Source organism: Haliaeetus albicilla, chromosome 26 (genome assembly GCF_947461875.1).
Source record: "Haliaeetus albicilla chromosome 26, bHalAlb1.1, whole genome shotgun sequence".
Lineage (NCBI taxonomy): Eukaryota > Metazoa > Chordata > Aves > Accipitriformes > Accipitridae > Haliaeetus > Haliaeetus albicilla.
Genome location: NC_091508.1, coordinates 42211 through 67652, shown reverse-complemented (window position 1 = coordinate 67652; position 25442 = coordinate 42211).

Below are 25442 nucleotides of genomic sequence, written 5' to 3'. Positions count from 1 at the left end.
TTTTGTATGATAGACACTTGAATGCAGTCAGTGATATCTGGATGCGTCACAAGTGTGTATTTACTCTTAAACTACTGAGAGAATAGCTACTTTAGATTGGCAGAGCAAAGACATCTGTGAATAGATTGTGCGCAGGCAATTTACTACGGATAATATTTCAGAAAAGTGCTTTTGCAACTGCTATTCAGTGAGATTTGCATGCCTGTGAAATGTCATATTATCTTCCTGATTCCTTTTCTCCTTCTCTCATGAATGAGGCACTCTCCGTAGTTGCCTAAATGAAGGCTTTGTTTTTGTCTTCAACATTCAGCACAAACTTTCTGGTGATCAGAATGAAAAATGCTGTCATAACAGAGATTTTTCTTCTCAGACTGCCAGTTTAGAAATATTGCTTACTGGTGGATAGAGCTGAGCATTTACTGAAAGCATTTGGACAAATCCACTAGCTTTTTCCTCTACAGGGCCTGATGCATGTGTCCCACCAATAATGCTTTTGGAAAGATTATTGTGATACTATGTGTAAGACTTGAGGACTTCTCACTTTTCTTTTGGATGCTTGGGTCTGTCGTGTTGCATACTTTTTTCTTCGCTCCACACAGGACAAACAGGGAGGTTTGTCCAAGGCCACAAAGCATGAGTGGCAGTGCTCAGTAGTATTGCTGTGCTTTTACTGACAGTCCAAAAAGAAGGGAGGAGGACCAGTTTAACATTGCAACACTTGGTATTATAATCTGTCACACTGATACCCAATTTGGGATTACATGTTCAGAAATCAAGAGGACCTAACAGGAAAGTATATTAACTGCAAAACTCTCTGTCCTTGGTAATACAAAGGAACTCAGTGGAGAAACACACACTTACTCAAGGGAGTTATCATAAGGGGACTTCCTGTAAGTGTGTCTCAAAAGCATTTTCTAGTAAGATAAATAAGATGGGTGACTGTTCTCAGAGTCTATACTGATGTGTTTAATTTTCTGTGAATGTGGGCTGCGTAGATAATAAAGACAGACAATGGTAAGAGGCTTTCTTTTTTTTTAACTCTCTGCTGCACTACAGATTCAGTCTGGGGAAAAAAAAAAGCCTTTTGACAGCAAATAATTGAAATGGAAATACTGCCTGAAATTCACTTATAAAGTCACTAAAGCACAGTCACTGTAGGAAAAAATAAGGGCTATCTAAGCAAGGGTTGTATGTCTATCTGATGCATCTTTTATAAAATGAGGGAACTACTTTTAGCAGAATAGATCTATTTTCCATGTGCATGCAAGAGAGGAAGGAGAATCAGTGTGGCTGAAAACACTGGAAGCAGCAGACACATCTTTAGCAAAGCGAGTGGGTGTCAGGAACAGTAAACAATGAGAACATGGGAATAGGTGGATAGTCAGTGTTCTGGCAATCTTAGAAGCTGTTGACTACAAGTGTGTATTCAGTGCATTTGATCGGATGGCTGAAATACAGGAGAAACATCTCAAAAGAGGACAGGCGAGAACAGGAGCTTTTGACCTGTGGAAACTTCTCTTTCCGTATTATCTCTAGCCTAAATGCATCTCTGCCAAGAAAAGCTTGTAAATATGCACAAGGAATGTAACCAGTTAGGTTTAACTTCCAATGGCAGTTGTTCAAAACAAATAAAAGAATGCTACATGTTTCTCTCTTCTTCCCATACCTTCCCCCTCAGCTGGAATTCAGGGCTCTCCAAAAGAAAAGAGTTTTAACCCATCATACCAGGCACTTATGGATAACTTAATAGGGAAAGCTAGGCATCTACTCAACCAGAGATCCAGGAAATTTTTTTCTGAGCTGTATCACAGTAGAACAAAAACCTTCCTTGAGCTGTAGGGTCTAAGAGAAAGGAGGTTATATATGGCATTATTTTTCTGTTCGCTAATGGAAACTATTGTCTGACTTTGCTACAGCCATGGTTTTCTAATTGTTGGAAGTAATTTGCCCAGATTAATGCTCTCTGTTCAATTCACTTAATGTGACTTAATTTCATAACACTACAGGCTTTATCAGTAGTCAAAATAACCCCTGGAAAACCCCAGGAGGCAAAAATGCTTGTCGAGTTTAGCTGTTGAGGCTGGATGATGCAGCTTCGTGAAAAATGAAGTAATTGTTTTGAGCGAAAGAACCATCAGAAAATTACTGGGTCTATCAGAATTCTTTGTCTTCCATCAGAGGTGTTATGCGGTCATAACTTGGCTTTTATTTTTATGTTTATCACAATGCCTTTTTTTGTGTCTCTGGTAATATGGGAGTACTGTGAGACTTCCCTAAGCCTATATTGCAAAGTATCATACAGTTAGTTACCCATAAAAAAACCCTTATGTAATTTTTTTTAATCAGATTGAATTTGGGATATTACCTATTGCAAAGATGCACATAAAGGCACGGATATTTTCTGTTTCAACTTCATGTTGAAAGTGTCAGCTTACATAAGATCATAAAAGCTGTTGTGTTGGTTGTTCCCCCCCCCCCCCCCCCAAAAAAAAAAGAAAAAAGAATTACTTTCTAGTATGTACAAGTATCCTGAAGTGTTCTCTGCATAACCAGTAGTTAGGAATGTTCTCTGTAATATCTTTTCTCCCTTAGATGTGGTAACAAGTACTCCCAATTCTGCCCTGGAACCCATTTACACCAGCAACAGCTATCAGTCAACTGTCTTGCCTTTGACTAATCACTCTGCCGATTCTGAATGCTAAAAGTAACCCTTGATTTGAGTTAATATTATGTCACATGTAATTCAGCATTGTTTTGACCCCCTTTTTTCCTGAGGCTGGTCATACAAAGTACCATTCAATGCCTTTATTCAGAACAGGAGAAAGTCTTTGGAATTGTAAACACGTTAAATATGTTAATAGTGTATGAGACTTCTCAGAAATACCATTTTGCAGCCAGAAGCTACTATTCTGCACTCCCCTTTGGAAAAACAGAAAAACAAAACAAAACAAAAAAGTTGTAAAACAACTCTAACAACATTTCCAGGTTTTCACCCAGCTTTAGTGGTTATTGCTTAGTGTTGATGGTTTAGCCTTCAGTGTTCGCCATATATTGCCAGGGGTTTATGACTTACAGGATATCACTATGATCCAAGGCTTATGGTTCATCAATCACTGTACTCTCAGGCCTCATGCTTTATCATTTAGGATTCAGACTCTGTGTTTAGTATTTTGTGGTTTGCTAAAGTAAATTATAAACTCCTGAAAGATACAACTCTTGAACTCTAACCCTTAAGTAAGATTTGTTATCTTCTTCCTTCACTATCCAGGGTTCATCTCTCTGTGGTCTGATTCAAGATTTGGTTTTGATAGTTTCATTATATGCACTCAGACTTCTCAGGAAATTGCTAAGTTGGAGAGAGCTGTGAGGAAGTATATACTGCATAGCAATGTGGAAAAGATAGTGGAATCACAGACCCATGAGACTGAAATGGGGCTGGGTAGTACCTCAAGGCTTTGAGAAAGAGGGTTCGTGGTGGTTACCCACCCACAGAAAGCATTGAAATAGTAAAAATCTCAGTAGATTTGAAGGAAAACTTTAGGAATTGGCAGCTAGTGTCTCAGAAACACCAGAAGCAGAAGCCAGTCCTTCTCTGGGCAGTAGCTGCCTGGGCAGTGGCAACTGTTTGGATTTTGTCAGCGTGGTCATGGTGAAGATAAGCATTGAGCATATCCTGCTAGCCCATTAAATCCTAGTTCTTGTCTGCTTTACACTCTGTGTAGACACTCCTTTTGTGCTGCTTGCACACAGTAGAAGTTGTCCTGGATAAACTGTCCCACAGACAAGGTTATGCAGCATCTCTGAGGCCACTAAGGATTGTAGGAGGGAGTGCTTCCAGGATTTGTTGGATTACTGTAGGGTTCCTGGGGATTCTTTGGTGTCTTTGAGGGGAGTGGGGTGGGTGGAATCAAGATAACACACAGATCAACACCCCCGCTCCAACCAGTGTTTTCTCCTGCTCTGTCAGGGACCATGTGTTAAATGATACTGGGACTCCTCTTAATTTAGCTAATGAAGCCCACAGAATAGATCAGACACTGGAGTGAGGGAAGGGGTCAGACAGGACATCCCCCTGTAAACCCAGCCTAAGTATTTCTCTTTTAAGAGGTGCTCCTGGAGAGAGAAAGGAGCGGCAAGAAGAGACTCTCCTATCTCCTGAGATTCCCCTTCCTCCTTCAGTAGTCGTATTCAAATCAATACATACTAGAGTTTATTTGATCACCTTTATGCCAGGGAGCACAAAACACTCAAAATTGAACATTGCCAGAGCCTGGGGTGAGTTTTTCCTTGCCTGTGGTGGATAAAGGCCATGGCAAACATGTTCCTCTTTGTCACCAGGATTTCTCTTGTCCACGCACTGAGGATGACCCTGCCAGAAGGTGCTAGGGAAAGGGGAGGATGACACCACCCAGCAACGGCTGCAGGCAGCCGGGGGTTAGCCTGGGTAGCCTATTTGATCCTCCCCAGCTTTTCTTCTCCCCGTCTGGTCTGAGGTTCCTTCCCAATATGGGCTGGTGCATGTACTCTCGGTCCTACAGACACAGACACCTTGGAGCTGTGAGGAGGCAGTTGGGCCCACAGGCAGGCTTTTGGGACATCAGTGAGGGGAGAGCCCTGTGTGCTGGGTGGGTGAAGGGTGAGTGGGGTTGGAGCATGGCATGGACTGGTCTGAGCTGTCTGATCAGGGACAAACATGGAAGGAGGGGAAAGGAAGAACATCTGATGGAATATGAGGTGGAATTCTGTGCAGGACTAGCTTTTTGGAGAGGGTATGGAGGCAGTGGTTTTGAGCTTATTCAACCCAACTCGCTGGTGTGATTTCCTTATGCTCATTATTTCTTAAGGAGAAGAAAAAAAAATTGTATTACATGAGGACCAAAATTTCAATGGTAAATTTCCTAAGCACCAAAGATGGTGCAAGCAAACAACATATTAAAAACCCAGCAACCTCAAAGTCAAACACAAAGGAAGAGATTCTAAGCAGAGCCTCATCAGCAACTGATAGTAAATTCAAAATGCATAAAGCATTGTCTGATAAAGCCCTAGGATGTCTACCAGACCACTCACCTCTATTAAAAAAAAAGATTTTATTTTCTGTTTAGTCTGTGTCTTACTTCAGAAATTATTCAATATATTTCTTCTCTGCACTAACTTGAGATTTTTATTGCACGAGTTTTTCACATCTAGGCAAAACTTCTGTCACAGTAACCCTGTGAGACAGGCAGCGTGACAGAAGAAATATTTATACAGTGTGAGTGGACGACTCAAAAGTCAGTGGAGCATGACACACACCTTCTAAGGTCTTAATTTCTTCCTCCACAAACTTTGTGTCAGCAGCAGAACTGCAAAATGACAAGCTGATTTGTAGAGAAACAACAAGAATCTTGTAACACTGAAAAGGACATTAGAATTTACTGTCACCTTATTGTCTCTTCAAGATAAAGGCTGAAGTTACTTTTGATTCTTGGCTTTCACTTGGCATACATATTTTCAGTCCATACTTTTAATTTAATTAGCAGAGATGTCCATCTAGCACTCAGTCCTGCACAGTGTTAGTGCTGATATCCATTAAAAAAAGAAAGAAAATAATCTCTCTGCATAGGAGATACCACGTTGGACAACAGTACAGAGATCTAGTTTGGGACACCTGTTTTAGAATTGAGTTGCGGTCACAGCAGCACTGGTATTTTTACGGTACCACCTAGAAAATGAGCATCTAGCTTGCAGCTGGCAGTGCAGCAAAGCAGAAAAGAAATAACTTTTCAAGGGGGTGATGGGTAAAACCTTACACGCTGACACCTGTCTAGTACCTCAAAGCACCAGAAGAACACCCTGGAAGCGTAGCCCCTTCCTGCCTTCAAAGCTCTGGCATCCCTCTGTCACAGCTCCACCGCTGCTCTTGGAGATTTCGAATCCCCTATTTATTCGCTTCCTTATCCTTCCCAGCATCTCCCACCAAGTTCCAGACCAAGAACCATCTATCGCTGTCTTAAGACATGCACATGCAGCCAGCGTTTTCTCACGGCATCCCATCCCGATCTCTCAAAGACATTCTCAAACGACCGTTACCATCTTCGATCTTTGAACAAATCTTCCCTTAGAACCGCTTAAAAACCGCCCCTGTCCCTCCCCTTGTCTCCAACATTTCTCACAAAGGTCGATCTTTTTTTCTGTAGCGCTGCGCGGCCGAGAGGAGCCCGGCGGAGGCACTACCCAGCAGACCGCACTACCCAGCAGACCGCGCCGAGCCGCCCTTCGGACCACGGCAAGCCGAAGGACAGCTCCTCCCGCCGGCAGCCGCCCCGGACCTCCGGACGTGCACCGCGCCCCGGCGGGGCGGCGCCCGGCGCGCTCTTCCCGGCGCTGCGGGGGGGGGGTGCGCCGCCCTCCCGGTCCCGGCGGCGCTTCGGGTTCGCGCGCTGCCCATGCCCCCGCGCTTCCCCGGCCGCTGCGGAGCGCTCCGTCCCGCGGGTTGCTTCTCGCAGTAACTCATTTCCCCTCACCCTCCCTTCCTCTTCTTCCCTCTTTTCTTCACTTCCCACCTGCTTTTTTGCCCTCTTCCCTTCCCTTCCCTTCCTCTCCCCACTCGATTTCTTACTTCCGTCCTTGTTTCCTTTCCCTGTCTCACCCCCATTTTCCCTGTCATCCTTTCTTCTCTCTCTCCTTCCCCTTAGAATCATAGAATCGTTTGGGTTGGAAAAGACCTTTAAGATCATCGAGTCCAACCATCAACCCAACACCACCAGGCCCACTAAACCATGTCCCGAAGTGCCTTGTCTATGTGTTTTTTTTAATACTTCCAGGGATGGTGACACCACCACTTCCCTGGGCAGCCTGTTCCAATGCCTGACAACCCTTTCAGTAAATAATTTTTTCCTAATATCCAATCTAATCCCTTCTCTCCTTTCCTCTCACACTTGCGCCCCATTTCTCCTTCTCGCCCCTTCCTCCCCGTCTTAAAAATTCGCCTTCCCTTGTCCTTCCCATCCCTCTTTTCTTTTTTCTTTCTTCCTCCTCTTTCCCCCTTTCTGCCACCCCTCCCTTCAGATCTTTAGACCCTCAAGGCATAGACAGCCAGGGACCACCTCCACACCCATGTACAGACTGGAGGTGCCAGCTAAGGTGAGCACCAACTAAATCCTACCCCAAAACACCTAAGACATCCTCAAACCCCGCCTCAGTGCTCCCAAACCAAGTCTGAAGCAGTGAGACTAGGCTGGATAGATTTGTTTCTTTTGCAGGGTAATCATCTGAGGACCAAAAACTTGGAAGAGAAGCAGTGTGACCTGATTTGTTCATGTCAGTGACGTTTTTCTAAGGAAGTACGTAAGTATAGAAGGGGCCTAGAAAGGGTAGCAAACAGGAAAGAAAAGAGCAAGGAGCGTTTGAGAGAGGAAAAGCTAACTAAATGCTATCAGCACTTAAGTCGTTAAAAGCTGAAGGAATGGTTGTTAAGCATTGTTTATAGGAAGGTCTGAGGGGGCATAACACACAAGGAATGGAAGAATACCATGGCTGAACCCAGGGTTCTGCCTCAGGCCTGCAAGTGGGCTTTTGGCATGGAGTCCTTGTGCTGAGCCCAGGCATGTCAGTGTGGGGAGGGCCCTGCATGCTGGGTGAGTGAGGGGTGAGTAGGGCTAGATCTTGGCGAGGGCTGCTCTGTGCCAAACACACATGGAGGGGAATGGGAGATGGGTCTGCAGGAATAAGGGGTGGGGGCTTTTAATCTCCAACAAGGTCCCTGATGCTTCCACTGGGGTCCCCCGCAATGTACTTGAAGACAATGCTTCTTCTGGGGTCCCCCAGGACTTCTCCTGCAATATCACTAGCCACAGGTAGTACCCAAGGCACTGTCACCCGCACGCATTTAGAACCCCTCTGGTAGATAGCCCCTACCCTGACCTGCTGCTTGCAAGCTTTGTCACCCTGAGGGCTCTGCAGGTGCTACTCAATCCAGTACCCGAAGCCCCTAGCCACTAAAACCTGCCCCAAGACCACCACCAACCTCTGAAGTCCCTGGACCTCAAAACCACCCCCAAACCTGAACCAATCCCCTCCTACAATCTTAAAACTGCCCCTGAGGCCTGCCCAAGACCACCAATGTTTCTGACAGCACCCCTGAAGCCTGCCATAAACTGTAAACACCCATCCCCAATCCTGCCTTCATTCCCCTTCAAGTCCACCCCAAACAATGCTCCAGTACTCACAGCAACTGCAAACCACCCACAATCCTGCCCCCAAACCCCCATGACTCCAGATGTCTCTTTATCTCCCTTCACCGGTTGGAGTTGGCTTCTTGGTGCCCATATGGTCCTGTGTGCCCTTGGTCCCGTGCCGCAGGAGAACGGGATGGATGGCTGGACACGGCTGGGACTGAGGCACAGACCATTCAGAGACCCAGCAGAGGATGGGTCGCTCCCTGAGGTTCACCAGCATTTCCTTTTCCCATTGCAGTAAGACAAGCACAAGCTAACCCTTGACTCCACTTTTTTGTCAGTTAACACCAATGTTAGATTACATTGGGGAAAGAGTGAGGCTCAGCCAGGTGGCTCCCAGCCTGTTTGACTCCAGTATAGGCTCTGCTGGAGGTTGATGTGCTTCCTAATATGCTCAAACTGTATTGGGGTCCTCCTTGCTGCCTGCAACATGACTGCATCAACTTGGCAGTCCCCTAGCACTGCTGCACAGCTATGTTTTGTTGGATGAGCGTGGGGCTGTCAGAGGCAGAGGGGAGCAGAGTGTAGTCCCTTGCTTCTCTGCAAGATGTGATTTCTCTCAACCTAGCGTGCTCCCTGCAATATTCCTCTGGCCGCCTGTGGTCGGAGTCAGTTGTCTCTCTCCTGGCAGCACTTCCACTTGCCCTGGCCCAGGAAGGTAAGGAAAAAAAATGTGCTTTGAAACCAACAGCAGCTTCTGGATTCATTAGTCAGCTCTCTCCAAGAATCACACCTGCTCTGGTGGGGCACCATCAGGCTTTCAAGTATGGAAGAAGCAGGCAGGGTGTGAGGAAGGATGGAGGCTGCAAACGGAAGCACCAAGGGGTGAGCGCAGTTACCTGAGCAGGTTGTTCAGCGGGTGACATGTGGTCTGGGCTGGGCTTGGCTGCTTGGGTCTGTAGTGAGGTCTTGTGTGCAGGTTTGTGGTTACCTGTGCATGTGATGAAAGGTTTGTGGGGGGTAGCATGTGGAGGAGATGGGATGCTGTGTGTGTGTGTGTCTGGGCTGTTGGGTGCATTGTGGTGCTGAGGGGAGTGCCTGCATATGCCTGCAGGATTACTGCACAGTGCTTTTTTCCATGCTGGTGTCTATGTTGTCAGCTGTACCAGTGTTCATGGACGAGCGTGCATGCACCAATGTCTGCATGGGAGGCTGTTATGCCTGTAGTACCCTACCCATCCCTCTTCCCCTGGTCATGATATCTGTCTGCTGGACAGGTGGAGAAGTTAACTGTCTGTGGGTGGGTGTATGTGCCCACGTTTGTGCTGGCCATGAGGCAGAGCTGCTCCCTCACTGGGGCTATGCCAGATGTGCAGGATGTGTCTGCGTGTGTGTGTGCGTGCATGTGTGTGCATGCATGCGCTTGCATGTTTTGTGTTACAGGAGGCTCTTCCCCTGACTCTGTGTGCCTGTGGAGGTGTTTTGGGGTCTGCAGAGCAGGTTTTTCTGGGTCCTCTGTGGCTCTCTCTGCTTCCAGGGAGCCTGGGATCCCTGAAGTACTCTGGTCACCTCTGTCAGACTGTTCCAGGGGCCTGTGAGGGAACACTGGTGGGTCTGTGGGTACTGTGATCTCTGGGACTTTGTCAGGGTTTCCGGTAGGTTTGCAGGAGCCCCTGGGGCTTTTACTCACCTTTGAGCTCTCAGCGTGGGGGTGCTCATTTGGGGGTCTTCAGGGCAGTTCCTACCACTTTGCTCCCGCATTTGGGCTAGCGCAGGGGTCATCTTGAGTGTCTGAAGATTTTGGTGGTTCCCTGGGGCCGTGGTGGGGTGCCTTGAGGTCTTTGCCATGTTTTTTGGACAGCTTGGCGATGCCCAGACCTGGTCTCTTTTGGGAGAGTTGTTTCACAGTCTCTGAGTTCCTTCCCACAGGCTTGTTGAGCAAACAAATGTTAAGTATGGAGGGCTCTTTGCTAAAGCTCTGCTCAGTGAGCTTCACTGCCAGTCTGTGAATGCTGACTGAAGCAAGCAAAGTGGGGAAATTACAGAAAAACTGAATGTCATAACCAGCATTTTGAAGGGCACAATGCTTGCCCTGCCTTATGCAGCAGGAGAGGTGTATTTGGAAACCTTTTGAGCGTGAACTGGTTTTGCGAGCTGGTGGTTAGCGAGACCTTTGTCTTATCCTAATCGGCATCCACAGCAGAGCAGCAGTGACCTGAGGAGGGTTAAGGTCAGACTCTGCTCCTCCTCATCTCCTGTTCTTCTCACTGCCTTCTCTTGCTGTCTTTCAAATGGAGAGGCATCCAGTATCTAGACTCAGCACAGTAAGGGCAAATGCAAGGACTGAGGTGCAGAGGGTGTTTTATGACTGGCTGGCTGGCCTTCTGCCAGTGGCCTGATCCCAGATAGGCAGACTGATTGCAGGGCCTGTTCTGCACATGCAGGCTGGAGAAATGGGCTGAACCTCATGAAGTTCAACAAGGGGAAGTGCAAAGTCCTGTACCTGGGGAGGAACAACCCCATGCACCAGTACATGTTGATGGCCCCCCAGCTGGAAAGCAGCATGAGGCAAAAATGTGCCATTGCTGCGAAGAAGGCTGAGGGTGTCCTGAGCTGCACTAGGCAAAGTATTGTCAGCAGGATGAGGGAGGTGATCCTTCCCCTCTGCTCAGCACTGGTGAGGCCACACCTGGAGAGCTGTGTCCAGTTCTGGGCTCCCCAGTGCGAGAGACATGGAAATGCTGGCAAGAGTCCAATGAAAGGCCACAGGGATGATTAAGGGACTGGACAGTCTCTCCTGTGAGGAGAGGCTGAGCGAGCTGGGACTGCTTAGCCTAGAGAAGAGAAGGCTTGGGGGGAGGACCTCATCAATGTTTATAAATAGCAGCGGACAGAGGTGCACCCAGCCAGGCTCTTCTCAGTGGTACCCAGTGGCAGGACCAGAGGCAGTGGGCACAAACTGAAACACGGGAGGCTCCGTCTGAACATCAGGAAACACTTTTTCACTCTGAGGGCACCTGAGCACTGGCACAAGTTACCAGGGAGGTTGTAGAGTCTCCCTTGGAAATACTCAAATACCGTCTGGATGCCGTCCTGGGCAACCTGCTGTAAGTGTACCTGCTTGAACAGAGTGTTGGACAAGGTCACCTCCAGAGGTCGCTTCCCACCTCAGCCACTCTGGGAGTCTGTGATGGGAGCACCCTGTGGCCACAGTGACAGCTCTCTCCGCGCAGGGCACCCGGTGGGGCGTCAGAGTGGCACGATCCATCGGTTGCATTGTGCACATTGCGGGTGGGACCTCGGCCTTGCTTGCTGCTGCCCGCAGGCGCTCGCCTGCCCACAGTGCAGGTGGCTGTACGCCCAGCTCCATGTGCGCTGCGGCTGTCACCCTTGAAAAGCCTGGCACCGAAGTACGCCAGCTCGCTGCTGTACACTGCAGCCCCAGTAGTTGCTGCTGCCCTCCTTTGGTCCTCATGAACCAGAAGCACAGACTGTCTTTGGCCATTGTCTCTTCCCAGTGTCTGCAAGATAGTCCGTGCAGTCTCACTGCGCTTGGGCCTGTTTGTCAGCTCTGTGGAGCAGACTGCCCGTCCCCAGGACACCGTGCAGGAGCAGCGGGCATGGAGGTGGCATATGGTGTGACTTGGGGTGAGGGTGCTCCTACACACGTGTGAGTGAGCAGAGCTCTTCGGAGCACTCGTGTAACTGTCCGACGGTTCCGCAGCCAGCAAGCGCTGGTCTGCGCCCCGCAGCCTGACGTGCTCGCAGCTGCCCTTGCTCGATCGGAGTCTGGTGGGGGTCGCAGCCTGTGGCTTCACACATGCGCAGCGTGCTCGTGAGCACCCTTGCGCCATGGGAGGTTGGTGCTGTGGGCGATGGGATGACACATGCGAGTTCGTTCGGGGTGCCCGCTGTTGCCCTGTCCTGTTGCGCTGTGGTACTGCGGGCCGCCCCATCACGCATGCAGCGTGTCATCTGTATGGCCCACTTTCTGCCACGTGATTTTTACACAGCGCGGCAGGCAGGCAGCACGAGTGGCCGCGCTCCCCGCAGCCTTTCCGCCGGTACACCGAGTACCGCAGCCAGCCAGCGTACGCACGTGCGCAGCGGCCTGCGGTGCGCCGCTGCTCCCACGTGACAACGGCCTAGTAACGTAGCTGCCAGCAGGACCCATGCGCGTTGCAGCTGGCCGTGCCGGGACTGCTGCCATCACACTCCCGCATGCGTAGTGCAGCATCTGGGATCCAGCGTGCATGTCGCTGCTCGGCGCGTTTGGTCAAGTCGCGCGGTGTTTCGGTAGCGGGTAAGGTAGCGCTGATGCTCGTCACCCGGTCCTGGGGCTTAGAGTGACCGTCAGCATAGCCAGTCTGTGTTCGCCGGCGTTCCTCCGTGTCGCCGGACGCTGCGGCCCCCTGCCGCTGCTCGGCGGCGAGCGCGGCCGGGGTCGGCCTCCCGCCGGGGTGTAGTGCCCCCTGCTGCCGCGTGTGAGGCGCTGAGGCTGCTCTGCGCATGCGCGAGGGCCCGGCCGCCGTACCGCCCCGCGCTCGCCGGGGACCGGCCGCAGCGCCGCTTGTCCCGGCGGCCGCAGGGCGGCGCGCGGCGCCGCGCTCCCGCGGCCGGCGGCAGCGGCGTTGCCTGCAGCGTGGCAGGCCGCTCGGCAACCGTTGTGGTCACGAAGACGTTTGGAAGTACCTGGGTGGAAATCTGTGCTTTGGTACTTTAGAAGAAACCGGCTTAGGCCGCATCCTGCTGCCCACGTGCAGCTATGTGACTTTTATTACTCACGAGGTACAGAAGCCTGCTTTTGTGCTGGCTTGTGAAAGTTTAGAGTTCTTCGTGGGTATTTTAGTGCATTTGCCTGTGGCCTTAGGGCTGCCTCTTGGTCCCTTCTTTTTTGGTAGTAACAGGCGATTTTCCTAATCTTGCGACACCAACAAAAAAAGGAATGTAAACAGCGTTTACAGTGTGAATCATCACATTGACGTTCACAGCTTATATGCGCTGCGCTTTTAGCGGAAATGAAATAATATGTTTAGTCCGTTGCTTTTTAAACAGTTGTATGTTTGTCTTCGACAGTGACGAGTCTTGAAAATAACGATGTGTGTCCTATAATAATATCAGTACTGAAAATTTTGCAGGTGTTCCCTGTAAGCTTCTTCAGTACTGAATTACATACACATTTAAAAACTGTCAGCAAACCATTTTGTTGAGAAGGAAAAAACACATACCAAAGAAACATACCTATGTGTGAATTTCTCAGACTGGGCAGCTTGCTGTTGTTATAGACAAATCCTTAGATAATCGCTTGAGCCATACATCATCACACACTGCAGTCATCTGGAAATAATACAGTTGTTCTTCACAAAATTCTTTTTGTGAGGAATTACAAGCAAAGTTTTCTGTATCTTATTAAAGCAAGTCAACTGCAAATACAAATAAATACGTACTTTTATACCAGTACTTTAAAATGTAGAATAATGAAATACGTGTAGTTGACTAGAGATGACTATTTGGAAGAAGTCGGAAGGGAAACCTCACCTTTTTTAAGTATTCATCCTTGTGCTATATACACCATCTAGAAACTGGATACAGGAAAATTATATTGTAGCAAGACTACAGTACAGTAATGTGCTGGATTCACAAAATACATAGAAGCAAACTAAATAGATTTTCAAGATTCATTTTGGTTTTTGGCAAAGTTCTGTGTGTCGTGGTTTAACCCCAGCCAGCAACTAAGCACCACGCAGCCGCTCACTCACTCCCCCCCATCCAGTGGGATGGGGGAGAAAATCAGGAAAAGAAGTAAAACTCCTGGGTTGAGATAAGAACGATTTAATAGAACAGAAAAGAAGAGACTAATAATGATAATGATAACACTAATAAAATGACAACAGTAGTAATAAAAGGATTGGAATGTACAAATGATGCGCAGGGCAATTGCTCACCACCCGCCGACTGACACCCAGCCAGTCCCCGAGCGGCGAATCCCTGCCCCCCCCTTCCCAGTTCCTAAACTAGATGGGACGTCACATGGTATGGAATACACTGTTGGCCAGTTTGGGTCAGGTGCCCTGGCTGGGCATGAGAAGCTGAAAAATCCTTGACTGTAGTCTAAACACTACTGAGCAACAACTGAAAACATCAGTGTTATCAACATTCTTTACATACTGAACTCAAAACATAGCACTGTACCAGCTACTAGGAAGACAGTTAACTACATCCCAGCTGAAACCAGGACACTGTGTTAACTTATGCAAGAATATAATTTTTAATGTGAGTGCCATTATGTTCTCACAATTATTTTAGCCTGGGGAATAATAGATTAAAACTGTGATATCTCAGGGTTTTTACATTTAGGATCTGTAATTTAACTGAATGTATGCTAATAACAGGTAGATCCCAAGCTGCATGTTACAGGCTTATTATTAGTCTTTGAATAGCAGATTATTAAAGATATACTTGTTTGGTTCTATATTACCATTTAGAGTATCCTAGTATAAAATATAGGTGGTAATGTTATTACTGTCACACTATGCTTATGTAACTGTGGTCATCATCAGACCCTAAATAAATATGGAATTTATACTCATATTTGTTTATGGAAGCCATTAACATTTTGAGTGTACAGACAGAAAGAATTTTGTGAATGAAATTGTCCTTAATAGAAAATATATTATTTGTAATGCATACTCATTTAATTTAGCAAACTGTTTGAAGTTGTTAACTCTTTTCTATACTATAGCATTTCTGCAATGGTTTACAAAAATCATGGAATTACTTTTATTACCAACATGGAAATAAAATTTTTATCTTTATTTCTGAGCTATATTGTGTTTAGAGACTCAAAAATGTACAGGTATGTTTTCCTCTGCAATCTAATTATGGCATTCCTAATAATTTCAGAGTTTCAACCATTGGGATTGGCATTTACTGTTTCAGTGGAGAAAGAGGTCTAACTATGATACATAGAAACTGATTCAGCAGAACAGTCCATAAGACAGATGCTGTCAAAGTAATTAAAACATAATAACTTTTCCATTCTGTTCTTCTCTGTACCGCATGTCCTAAGAATATACAAAATGTCCTGCTGGGCTGGAGCTATTGTCATAAGTCTACACCAGCATTCTGTCCCTAACAGTAGCAACGGGAGATGCTATTTAGGAGGAGCACGTAAGTCTTGCCTCTTTCTGCAGTCCATTCCTCTCATGCCCTCCTCCAGTGTTAGGGATGTTAGAACCTGCAGCCTATTTAGGCTCACTTTACACAAGATGGTAGCTTTGTACCTTTCCAACTCAAACTTTGTCCTTCATAAGATGCAGAGAATGTGACAGCATGCAGTACTGAGGATGTGGATTCACCAAGGTTTTCTGGAGATGTGAAACAGTAGCTTCTTGATCTGTTACCGTCCATATCCCTCCTGGTAATGCCCAGGACTTTTTCAGACTTCCCCCCACCCCCCACCCCCCCAGCAGCCACTGCACATCTGGCAAGGCAAGTAGATTAAAGTCGGTTACTAAAGTGTCTCAGCTTACATGCTGTCCTTACATGAGCAATTCCATAATGAAGGTGAGGATGGAGTGATGGGAACAATGCCAACAAGGTGGAAGGGACAGAAAGACACACACAATAAAGCTGTAGAGATGCATGCCTCATGGTCTTCCATGTGCCTTCCCATATACCCCAGGGCCTTGCACTTGCCCTGCAGGAACCACCTTTTTCATCTAGCTGCATCATAGGGCCCCCCGGTTTGCTTTCTGATGTCCTTAAATTTGGAGGCATCTTGTAGCCCCTGTCTGCATTTTGGTGTGCCCCAGAACCCTCAGTTCACATTTTGGGTTGCCCCCAAGTCCTCCATGTGCCTTGTGGTGAGCCTCCACCCCCTGTGTTTGTCTTGCAGTGGGCCACGAACTCCTCCGTTTAGGTTATCTCCCCTCTCCCATGGTTTTCTGGGTGCTTTTTGGTGTTCCTCACGATCAGCTGTTTTCCTTTTGGTTTCCCCCAGGTGCCCTCCTTTACCTTGACGTGCCCCAGAAAGGAGAACTGCAGCTCATGGCTCCAGGAGCCAGCTGACCAGCTGTTCCCTGCCGGCCCGACAAGCGCGGCTCCAGGAATGGCTGCCGAGGTGTCCCAGGGGCAGGGGAGCATCGGGGGCCCCGAGCCCCAGAGCAGACTCGCTCACAGGACTGTTAGATGCGTGACTGAATAAACACTCGCCATCCGTCCCCTTTGCCCTCCGGGCTGCATCTGCGCTCCCTTTGCACGGGGTGAGGGGCCGTGAGGGAGCCCAGGGGAGGAGGAGGTGAGGTGCTGTAGGGGTCGGGTGATGCCCCCCCTGTTGCTGCTGGGCTCCAGCTGCCGGCCGGGGCTGGAGGACCCCCAGGTGCGGGCAGTGAGGCTGATGGCGACGGCCCCTTCCTGTAACAGGGGGGCTGCTGGGAGCCCAGGGGAGAGCGGAGCGGTGGTGGGGCTGCGGCTGCCCCGAGGGAGAAGGTGAGCGGGGCTGGGCGCCCCTCGGATCGTGAACGTCCCAGGCGGGGGTGGCCCGGGGGAGGTGGGGGCCTCCTGTGCCGAGGCCGGGGGGGGCTCGCAGGGGGGCTGGGACCACCGGGCCCCGTGGCGGGGCTGCGCAATCGCCCGGCGGGTCCCGGGGAAAGCCCCGAGGAGGACGGCGGGGTCCGTGTCGGACGCACGGAGCGGCAGCGGGGCCGCGCCGTGCCGGAGCGGCGGCGGCGGCGGGCGCTGCCTGGAGCCGGGCGGGGGGTGCCGCGCCGTGGCGGAGCCGGGCGGCCGGAGGGCACCGGAGCTGCCCGGAGCGGCGCTGGGGGCTCGGCGGGAACTGCGGCTGCGCCGGCATGGGGGTGGGCGGAAACGGAAGCGGCGTCCCCTCGGGGTCAGGCAGCAGGGCAGGCTGCCTCCCGGGGCATGCCGGGAGCTGTAGTTTTCGCGGACTCGGCGGCCGGGCAGCGGCGCGGCGTAGTCCTCGCTGCCGCCGCGGTGCCCGGAGTCCGACCAGGTCAGACTCAGGAGCGTTGCCGGTTTCGCGTGGTTTTCCGCGGGCTCCCCGCTGCGCCCGCTCCCCGACCAGCCGTGCGGACGCGCCTCCCGGGCGCGTGCGCCGTCCTGCGCGTGGGGCAGCCCGGCGTTCGCTCGCCGGCTCCGGCCCCTCCGGCGCATGCGCCGTCCCCGGGAGCAGCGTGGTGGCGCGCAGGGCGCGGGTGTCGGCGGCAGCGGGTGAGCGCCGGGACCGCGGGTGAGGCGAGCGATCCCCTCCGGCGGGGCGGGGGCGGGGGGTGCCTCCTGCCCGCTGGCCGCCCGGCGCTGGCGGGACGGGAAGCTGCGAAGCGGCCGCCGCGGCAGGCTCCCGGTCCGCCGGAGGCGAGCCGGGCCAGGGCAGCGCCGGGCAGTTCCCCGAGAGCCGATAGAAGGGAAGAGGGGACGGAGGCGGGCACCCCCCAGGTTGTGTGTGGCAAAACACGTCCCTCTGCGTATGCGTCTGGCTACGTAAATAGCATGGGTCAGTGGCAAGTCCAGTGGCAGGGCTGTTGTTCCATACTCTTGAAGTTGCCATAGTAGTGTTGCGGTATTTAGACCTTAATGGACGGGCTGAGGAATGGAAGGAGAATGCCTGTTTTCTGTAAGGGCTCAGAATGGCGACCCTTTTCTCTGCCTGCTGCTCCCCTGTGCGTGAGATGAAGCTGTTCTATTTTTCTCCCTTGTTCCTGGTCTAAATATTTCTGGACCTGTTGCTGCTGTGGGTTTGCGATTTGTGTTACCGCATTTTTGTAGCGTTCTAGTTATGGGTCGTTTCTACTGTGGCGAAGCGTTGAGATACGGTTTTCAGTTTAAAGTGTCAGAAACTACATTCACTGAAACTGGTAACTCGTGGCGTAGATGAAACTGATCTGGCATGTGCAGCTGTGCTCGCAGGGATGCTCGGTGGCTCCTCATCAAAACGGCAAGGTGTGTGTGTGGATATCTGTAGGGTTGTGCTCTGGGTCTGAGAGTGTTAACGTATTCTTGCTGTTGGAAGATGGAATGGAGCGTGTGCCTGTTAAATCTCAGGGCAGTCAAAAGCTAGGAGAGACCCTGAGCGGGTTTGGTGACACAACTGCAGTTTTAAATGATCTTGACCATTTGGAGCAATGGCGTGAAAAAAATCATTCCTTTTTTGCAACGAGGCAGTTCACAAGCACAGATGTGTTGCTGTGCTCTTTAGCAAAAATACTCATCTTGTGACATATAGGGTGAGGAAGTCTTGGTTGGCTATACTTAGGCTTGAGAAAATGTACGTAGGTGTCTATGTCTGTCATCTGCGTGTATCTCGGAAAGTGAGTTCTAGTGAAACTAAAGCTGCCAGTGAGCCAAAAAAACAAAAAAAGGCACAGTTGTTTAAAAAAATGCAAAAGCTCTAGTGGCCTGTATCAACAACTGTACCGAAGATGATACAAAATACTTTTTCCTCCACTCAGTTGTACTGTCTTCACAAAAAAAGGCAGCTTGGGATTCCTACTCAGTTTTATGCTAAAGGGTTTTTTCCTCTCTCAGGTGGATGTCAGCTGGCACCATCTCACCGTGGTTGCCCTTTCTTCTGCCATGAAAGTACAAGACAGATGGAAAGAATCCATAGTGGTCTGCAAGTACAAGGTACGCCTACAACGTGTGTCTGTATTTTTCCGAAGGTACTTGTAGTATGGACTTCAAAGTTAACATCAAGAATGTGCCAGTTCTCCTTCTACATTTTTTTTCTGTGAAGTATTTTAATACAAATAGTAAAACTAAGTTCTGTTCTGGAGCATGTTATGCCTATACAAAGTTTACTTCCTTCCGTTTATTATCTCTTCCTGAAAGCATGTAATCTTCTGTTTCTGTGTGCTTACTAGTAAATGATACTGTGAAAATAATTTTGTACTAAAAGAGGGAAGAAACTGTTCGTACGAGTTCAGCTGTTCAGAAGAAACAGACTTTGTTTTCATGATAAGCTTTATGCTTTTGCAGTCAATAAGTTTTTTAAAATATCTTAACAGTAGTACTCAAAAACCTTACTGAGATAACTAGCACCTGTACTAAAAGCAATCAAGGTCAAAGAAGAGACGTGGACAAAACAGGACAAACTGGCGTCGCTTCTGTGTGTTTTCCAGGTTTTCCCAGGAAGCATTAGCAGCCTTGTAACTAGTGACAGTGACTCCTGATGTGATTTTGGTAAGTTACTGCTTCAGTAATGTATTTTTACTGGATGTCTGTAAACGTGGTCACACCTTTATAGTATAAAGTGAATTATTGAGATTTATTCTTTATTTTTCATTTTGCTCTTTGAAGTTTTTCACTTCACTTTCAGCTTTATTCACCAAACAAGCAAGAAGCAAAGCAGCAGCGCGAGGGCTGTAGCTGTTGTGGTGGATCCATAAGCATAGATTCTGATTGTGTATGACCTTGTCCTGCAGCCTCCCAGGGTTATCTCCCTGCAGCAGTGCTGTAAGGAAGGGAGGAGACGTTTTCCAACACCGGCAAGAGTGTTTACTTGTATGCTAAGAAGGTGTTCAAAATCATATCAATTAGCCTAAATGCTGATTTTTAAGAGTTCAAAGCACTCTAACTTTTAAAGGAGGTGATGTATTTCAAGCTGACCTGTTTACCTGCAATCCTCCTTTAGCTCAACTACTTTTCTTGTGCACCCCCAGCCTCCGCTGGCAGGGCGGTATGAGAAGCTGGAAAGTCCTTGACTTAGTATAAACACTGCTTAGCAACAACTAAAAACATCAGTGTGTTATCAACATTATTCTCATCCTAAATCCAAAACAGCACTGTACCAGCTGCTCAGAAGAAAATTAACTTTATTCCAGCTGAGACCAGGACAATGCCAAAATGCCTGATTCTGGTTCTGCAACAGGGGAAAAAAAACCAAACCAATTTGGGATTCCTGGGAAAGCCAAATCCGCCTGGATTTGTGCAGCTGGAAAGCAAAAAACCCACCTCATTTTCATGCACAAAACCACAATCAAAAGATCACAGCTTTTTATGTTGTGGAAAAGCACCGAAACACACCCCAAACTGAGTATTTTGAAAAAGCAAAAAAACTCCCCAGTTTGGGGAAGAAGCACAGGCAGTTTGAGGGGCATTGCTGGGGGTCTTCCCAGTGTGGATTATCTGGTGTGGATTGTCTGTTGCAGGTTATCCCAGGTGAGTTACCTGCTGTGGATCGTCCTGGGTGGACTCCCTGGGGTAGGTCATCCCCACCCGCATCCCCCCATGCACCTTTTGTACCCTCACCTACCCTCCTCCCCGCGTGTGTTTCTCCCCCACGTGCCCCTGGTTGCTCCGGCCCACCCCCTTCACCCACGCAAGTTTTTAACCCATGCGAGTTGTTTCCCCCCACATCCCCTGCTATCCTATCTCCTGCCCCCCCCCCCCCCCTCCTTTCCCTCCTCCATATTCCACACCACTGCCCCCCATCATCTCTCAGGCTCCAGACCCCTGGCATGCTGCCTGCACCCCATTCTCTGTCATTTTTTTCTTCTTTTCCTTACAAGTTGTTGTTGTTTCTTTTTGATTATTAAACTGTTTTCATCTCAAGCCATGAGTTTTCTCACTTTCGCCCTTCCGATTGTCTCCCCCATCCCACTGGGGGTGGGGGAGCGAGTGAGTGGTCGTGTGGGGCTTCACTGCCGGCTGGTGTTAAACCATGACACGAGGTGAGTTGCAAGCCCTGCCTGGCTACTGCTGGAGGCTCTCTATGTTCCTCTTGCCATCCTGACAGGCCGTCCTTGCTCTTCATTGCCGCTTTATAGTGAGTGTCTCTTGCTCCGTAAGCAGCAGTACTCGGCCTGTGCAGGTATTGCACATTGCAGGCAGCAAAGGGCAATTGTGACGCTTGCTGGCGGGAGCGGCAAGGAGTGCAGAGCCACGCTCCTGTAGGGAGCAAAGATGGAACCTCGAGGGCTCTATGGTCATCTGCTGAGGACATCTAATATCCCAACACGCCTCTTTGCTTTCTCTGCTTCATGTCTAATTACTTGGCACGCCGGAGGGCAGGGTGGTAAGTAACACCATACAGTGTCTCTTCGATAAGAGACAAGCCCTGCACAAGAAGCCTTGCATGCGTGCAGGATTAGGAGAGCAGAGTTCTGATAGCACAGAGGTGAGGAAAGGTGCAAACACCACAACAGAGCCGCAGGATCACTGGGGTATCGCTCACTTGCAGATCGGCCACGTGCATCTGGTCTGCTCAGATGTGCTGTTTCCTGCTGAACAGACCTGTCCCTCTGGCACAAAGCAGCTTTGGTTCTCTTGTGGCCTGCCTTCAGGCTGTCACCTGTGTTGTGTTATTTTTTTTAAAATCACTCACCAGCATCTGTTGACTGGCTGCTGTCACTCCCACCACCCTGATGCCACATGCAGACAGATACAGCAGTCCCTGGGGCTTGCTCCAGGGCAACCCCCCACCCCCCGTTTGCAGGTTCCCTGTGCTGCTTCTCCTCTCTAGATAATGGGGTGGGGGTGCAGGGACAGAAGCAACCACCCGAATTGTCTGTTCTTTGCACTTGACTGCTGTAAATGCTCCAGCCACTTGGGTGCTTTTTGGAATGGAGGCAGTGAAGATGACTGCCCGGGCTGCAAGTGGGGAAGGGGCAGGGAAATGTAAGCCCTGTGCCCCCAGTAAGTAGTTACTGCCTTTGGCTGGTCTATACTGGGCTGAGCTGTCAGTCATGTCTCCTCCAGCTGATGCTCAGAAGAGGATCGTTATGGGGATGCTGCTGCCTGTCGACCAAAGGTGGGAACTGGAGTTCGGGAGTCGTGCGTGTGCGGCGCTGCCTTTTGCAGCGCCCTCGCTGCTGCCACCCATTGACTAAGTTTCGGTACTGCAGCTCGGGAGCCGTGCATGTGGACGGGTGCATTTTGCCAGGTCCTCGCTGCTGTCACCTCTTCATCAAAATCCAGTACTGCATCTTCAGAGCCGCGCATGTGCCGTGGCGTGTTTCGTCATGGTCCTGCTGTTGCCTGGCAACCAAAATGCAGTACGGCAGCTGGGGACCCGTGCGTGCGCGGTGGCGCGTTTCGCCATGCTCCTGGTTTTGCCTGGCAACCAAAGCGCGACACAGCATCTCTGCAATCGCGCGTGCTTTACGGCACTCCCACTGTTGCCTGGCAACCAAAACGCGGTACGGCGGCTGGGGAGCCGCGCATGCGCGGTCGCGCGTTTTGCGGTGCTCCCTGCTGTTGCCTGGCAACCAACACGTGGTACGGCAGCTCGGGCGCCGCGCATGCGCGGTGGCGCGTCGTACGGCACTCGCTGCTGTTGCCGGGCTACCAAAACGCGACACAGCGTCTCGGCAACTGCGCATGCGCAGTGGCGTGGTTTATGGCGCTCCTGCTGTTGCCCAGCAACGAAAACGCCGTACAGCAGCTCGGGAGCCGCGCATTCGCAACTGTGCGTTTTACGGCACTAGCTGCTGTTGCCTGGCAACCAAAGCGCGACATGGCATCTCCGCAACCGCGCATGCGCGGCTGCGCGGTGGTTTTTTTTTTGTTTTTTTTTTTTTTTTTTTGTTTTGTTTTGTTTTGTTTTGTTTTTTTTTAAAAAAAGGCTCTCCTGTTGCCTGGCAACGAAAACGCGGTACAGCAGCTCGGGTGCCGCGCATGCGCAGTGGCGGCGCGTTTTGCCAGCGCTCTTTTCTGCCATCTACTGACCAAAGTTCGGTGCTGCAGCTGGGGAGCCGCGCATGCGAGCTGGCGCGTTGTGCCAAGCGCTCGCTGCTGCCACCCTGCGACCATTGTTCGGTACTGCAGCGCGGAGGCTGGGAATGCGCGGTGCTGCCCCTGTCCTGCACGTGCCGTCCAACTCTAACGGTAATGTGGCACCGGCGGGAGGTGCCGCCGCGCTCGTTGCTTCCTCCCAGTAAGGAAACGCTGCCGGAAAGGAAAGCTTGCATGGGCTGTCTCTGCCTGGCCTCCCTCTCCACATGGCGCGGGAGCACAAAGGGACAGGCGGAGCACTTACCGGCTGCGGACAGGAGCTGCTGCGGCTGAAGCTGGAGAGGCCAGAGAAAGGTAGAGAAGAAGAAATGGAAGGCCGGCTGGCCGGCAGCTGCCTCCTGCTGCAGGCAAGAGAGAGCCTGCCTCTCCGCATGTGGAAGGATCCCTCTTCATAGTCCACAGCAGGTCAGACCGCCAACGTGCACCACAGGGTCTGTGTGTGTCACCCACAGCGTGGTACGGCCGCATAGTGTGCGAGTGAGGGAGCGAGGCTCTGTGCCTAGGAAGCCTTGTCTTGCAAGACCTGTGAGACGCATGTTCTCTTAGGTGGAGGACAGCTGTGCAGCCAGAGTTACAGAAGAGGGGAGCGGGAGAGGAGCAGAAAGAAGCGTCTGAACTCGCAAATTCTCCTGGCAGCACCAAGAACAAGAGCTGTGGTGACCCCCGGGCCCTCAGGGCCCTTTCTCCCCTATTCTGCGTTCTGGTTCCTCCCTGCCCCTCTCCTGGCCCCCTCTCTTTCCCACACCACTGCTGCTTTTTTTTTCTTTCCTCCCTTGTACCTCCTTTCTCCATCTTGCTCTGAGCAGCACCCTGTCCCCATCTTTTAGTTCCTCCCTCTCTCTGCCCTGGAGCTGTGGCTTTTTCCCCCCCTTCTCTGTCTCTGTCTGTCCAGCTCCTGACCACTATTTTTGCATTCCTCCCTCTCTGTCCTGTAGCCTGTTGGTATTTTTGCTGTCTCTCACTCTCTCTGTCTGTCTCCCTGTCCCTGTTGTTCAAGGTCTTCCCTCTTGGCTCTGTAGCACGTGACAAGTTGATTTATTCCTCTGCCTCTCTTTATTCTGCTTCCCTCCTCTCCTTTTGAATTCCTCCCTCTCTGTCCTGCGGCCTGTCAGTATTCTCCCCTTTTTCCATCGCACTCTGTTTTGTTCCCTCTCCCGGTTTTTCAAAGTCTTCCCTTTCTGCCCCCTAGCCCGTTGCTACATTTTTCTTTCCCCGTCTTGGTTTGTCTGGCCCCTGTCCCTCTTTCTTCATTCCTCCCTATCTGCTGCATCACCTGTTGCTTCTTTCCTTTCTCCCTCCCTCTCTGTCCGTCTTGCTGTCCCCATTTTTAAACTCTCCTTCTTTGCCTGGTAGCCTGCTGCAGATTTTTCCTTTCTCGATCTCTCTCTGTCCAACTCCCTGTCTCTAATTTTTAGTGCTCTCCCCTCTCTCTGGAAGCCTGTTGGGACTTTTCTCAGTCTCCCGGACCAGCTCCCTGTCCCTGTTTTTTAAGTCCTTCCTCTCTGCCCTGTTACCCAACACCATTTTTGTTTTTTTTCTCCATCTCTCCTGATCTGACTCAAGATCCTGCTTTTTGACATTCCTCCTGCTCTGCCCTGTAGCCTGTCACTTGTGAAGTTCTCTTTCTCTGCCTCTCTCCGTCCAACTCCTGGCCCCTCTTTTGTACTTTCTTCCTCCGCACCGTGTAGGCTGCTGCTTTCTCCCTCTTATTTCTCAGTCTCTCTCTCTGTGGCTCCCCTCCCCTGTTTTTTCATTCTTCTCTCCCTGCCCTGGAGCCCGTCGATAGTTTTTTTTCTTTCTCTGGCTCCCTCTTTCCAGTTCCCAGGCTCTGTTTTTCAATTTTGGCCTTCTTGGCCCTGTGCCACGTTGCAACTTCATTTCTCTCGCTGTCTCTTCCTGTCTGGCTCCCTGCCAGGATTTTTTAATTCTTCCCTGTCCTGTAGCCCATCACTGCTTTTATGTTTTCTGTGTGTCTCCATCTGGCTCCCTGTCCCTGTCTTTACTTGGTCTTTTAAAATTCCTCTCTCTCTGCCCTGTATGTGCCACTCTTTACATTTTCGTGCTCTAACATCTCTCTGTAGATTGTTCCCAGCCCCGTTTTTTAAATTCCTCCCTCTCTGTCCTGTGGGCTGTTGTGATTTGTTCTTTCTGTGTGTCTCCTTTTTCTGGCTCTTGGTCCCTATTTTTCAGTTTCTCCCTCTCGGCCCCGTAGCACAATGCTGTTATTTGTCTTTCCTCATCTCTCTCTTGGCCAGCTCCCTGTCCTGGTTTTGTAATTCCTCCCTCTCTTCCCTGCAGCCTGTCGCTATTTTCTGTTCTCTGTCTTGCTCCCTCTCCCGAGTCTTTAATTGCTCCCTCTCTGCCTTGTAGGCTGTTGTGGGGTTTTTATCCCCTTTCTCCAGCACTCTGTTCGGCTCCCTGCCCTACTTTTTAATTCTTCCCTCATGGCCCTGCGGCCTGTTGCTATCTTCCCTTTCTCCATCTCTTTCTCTGTACAGCTGTCGTGGTTTAAGCCCAGCTGGCAACAAAGCACCA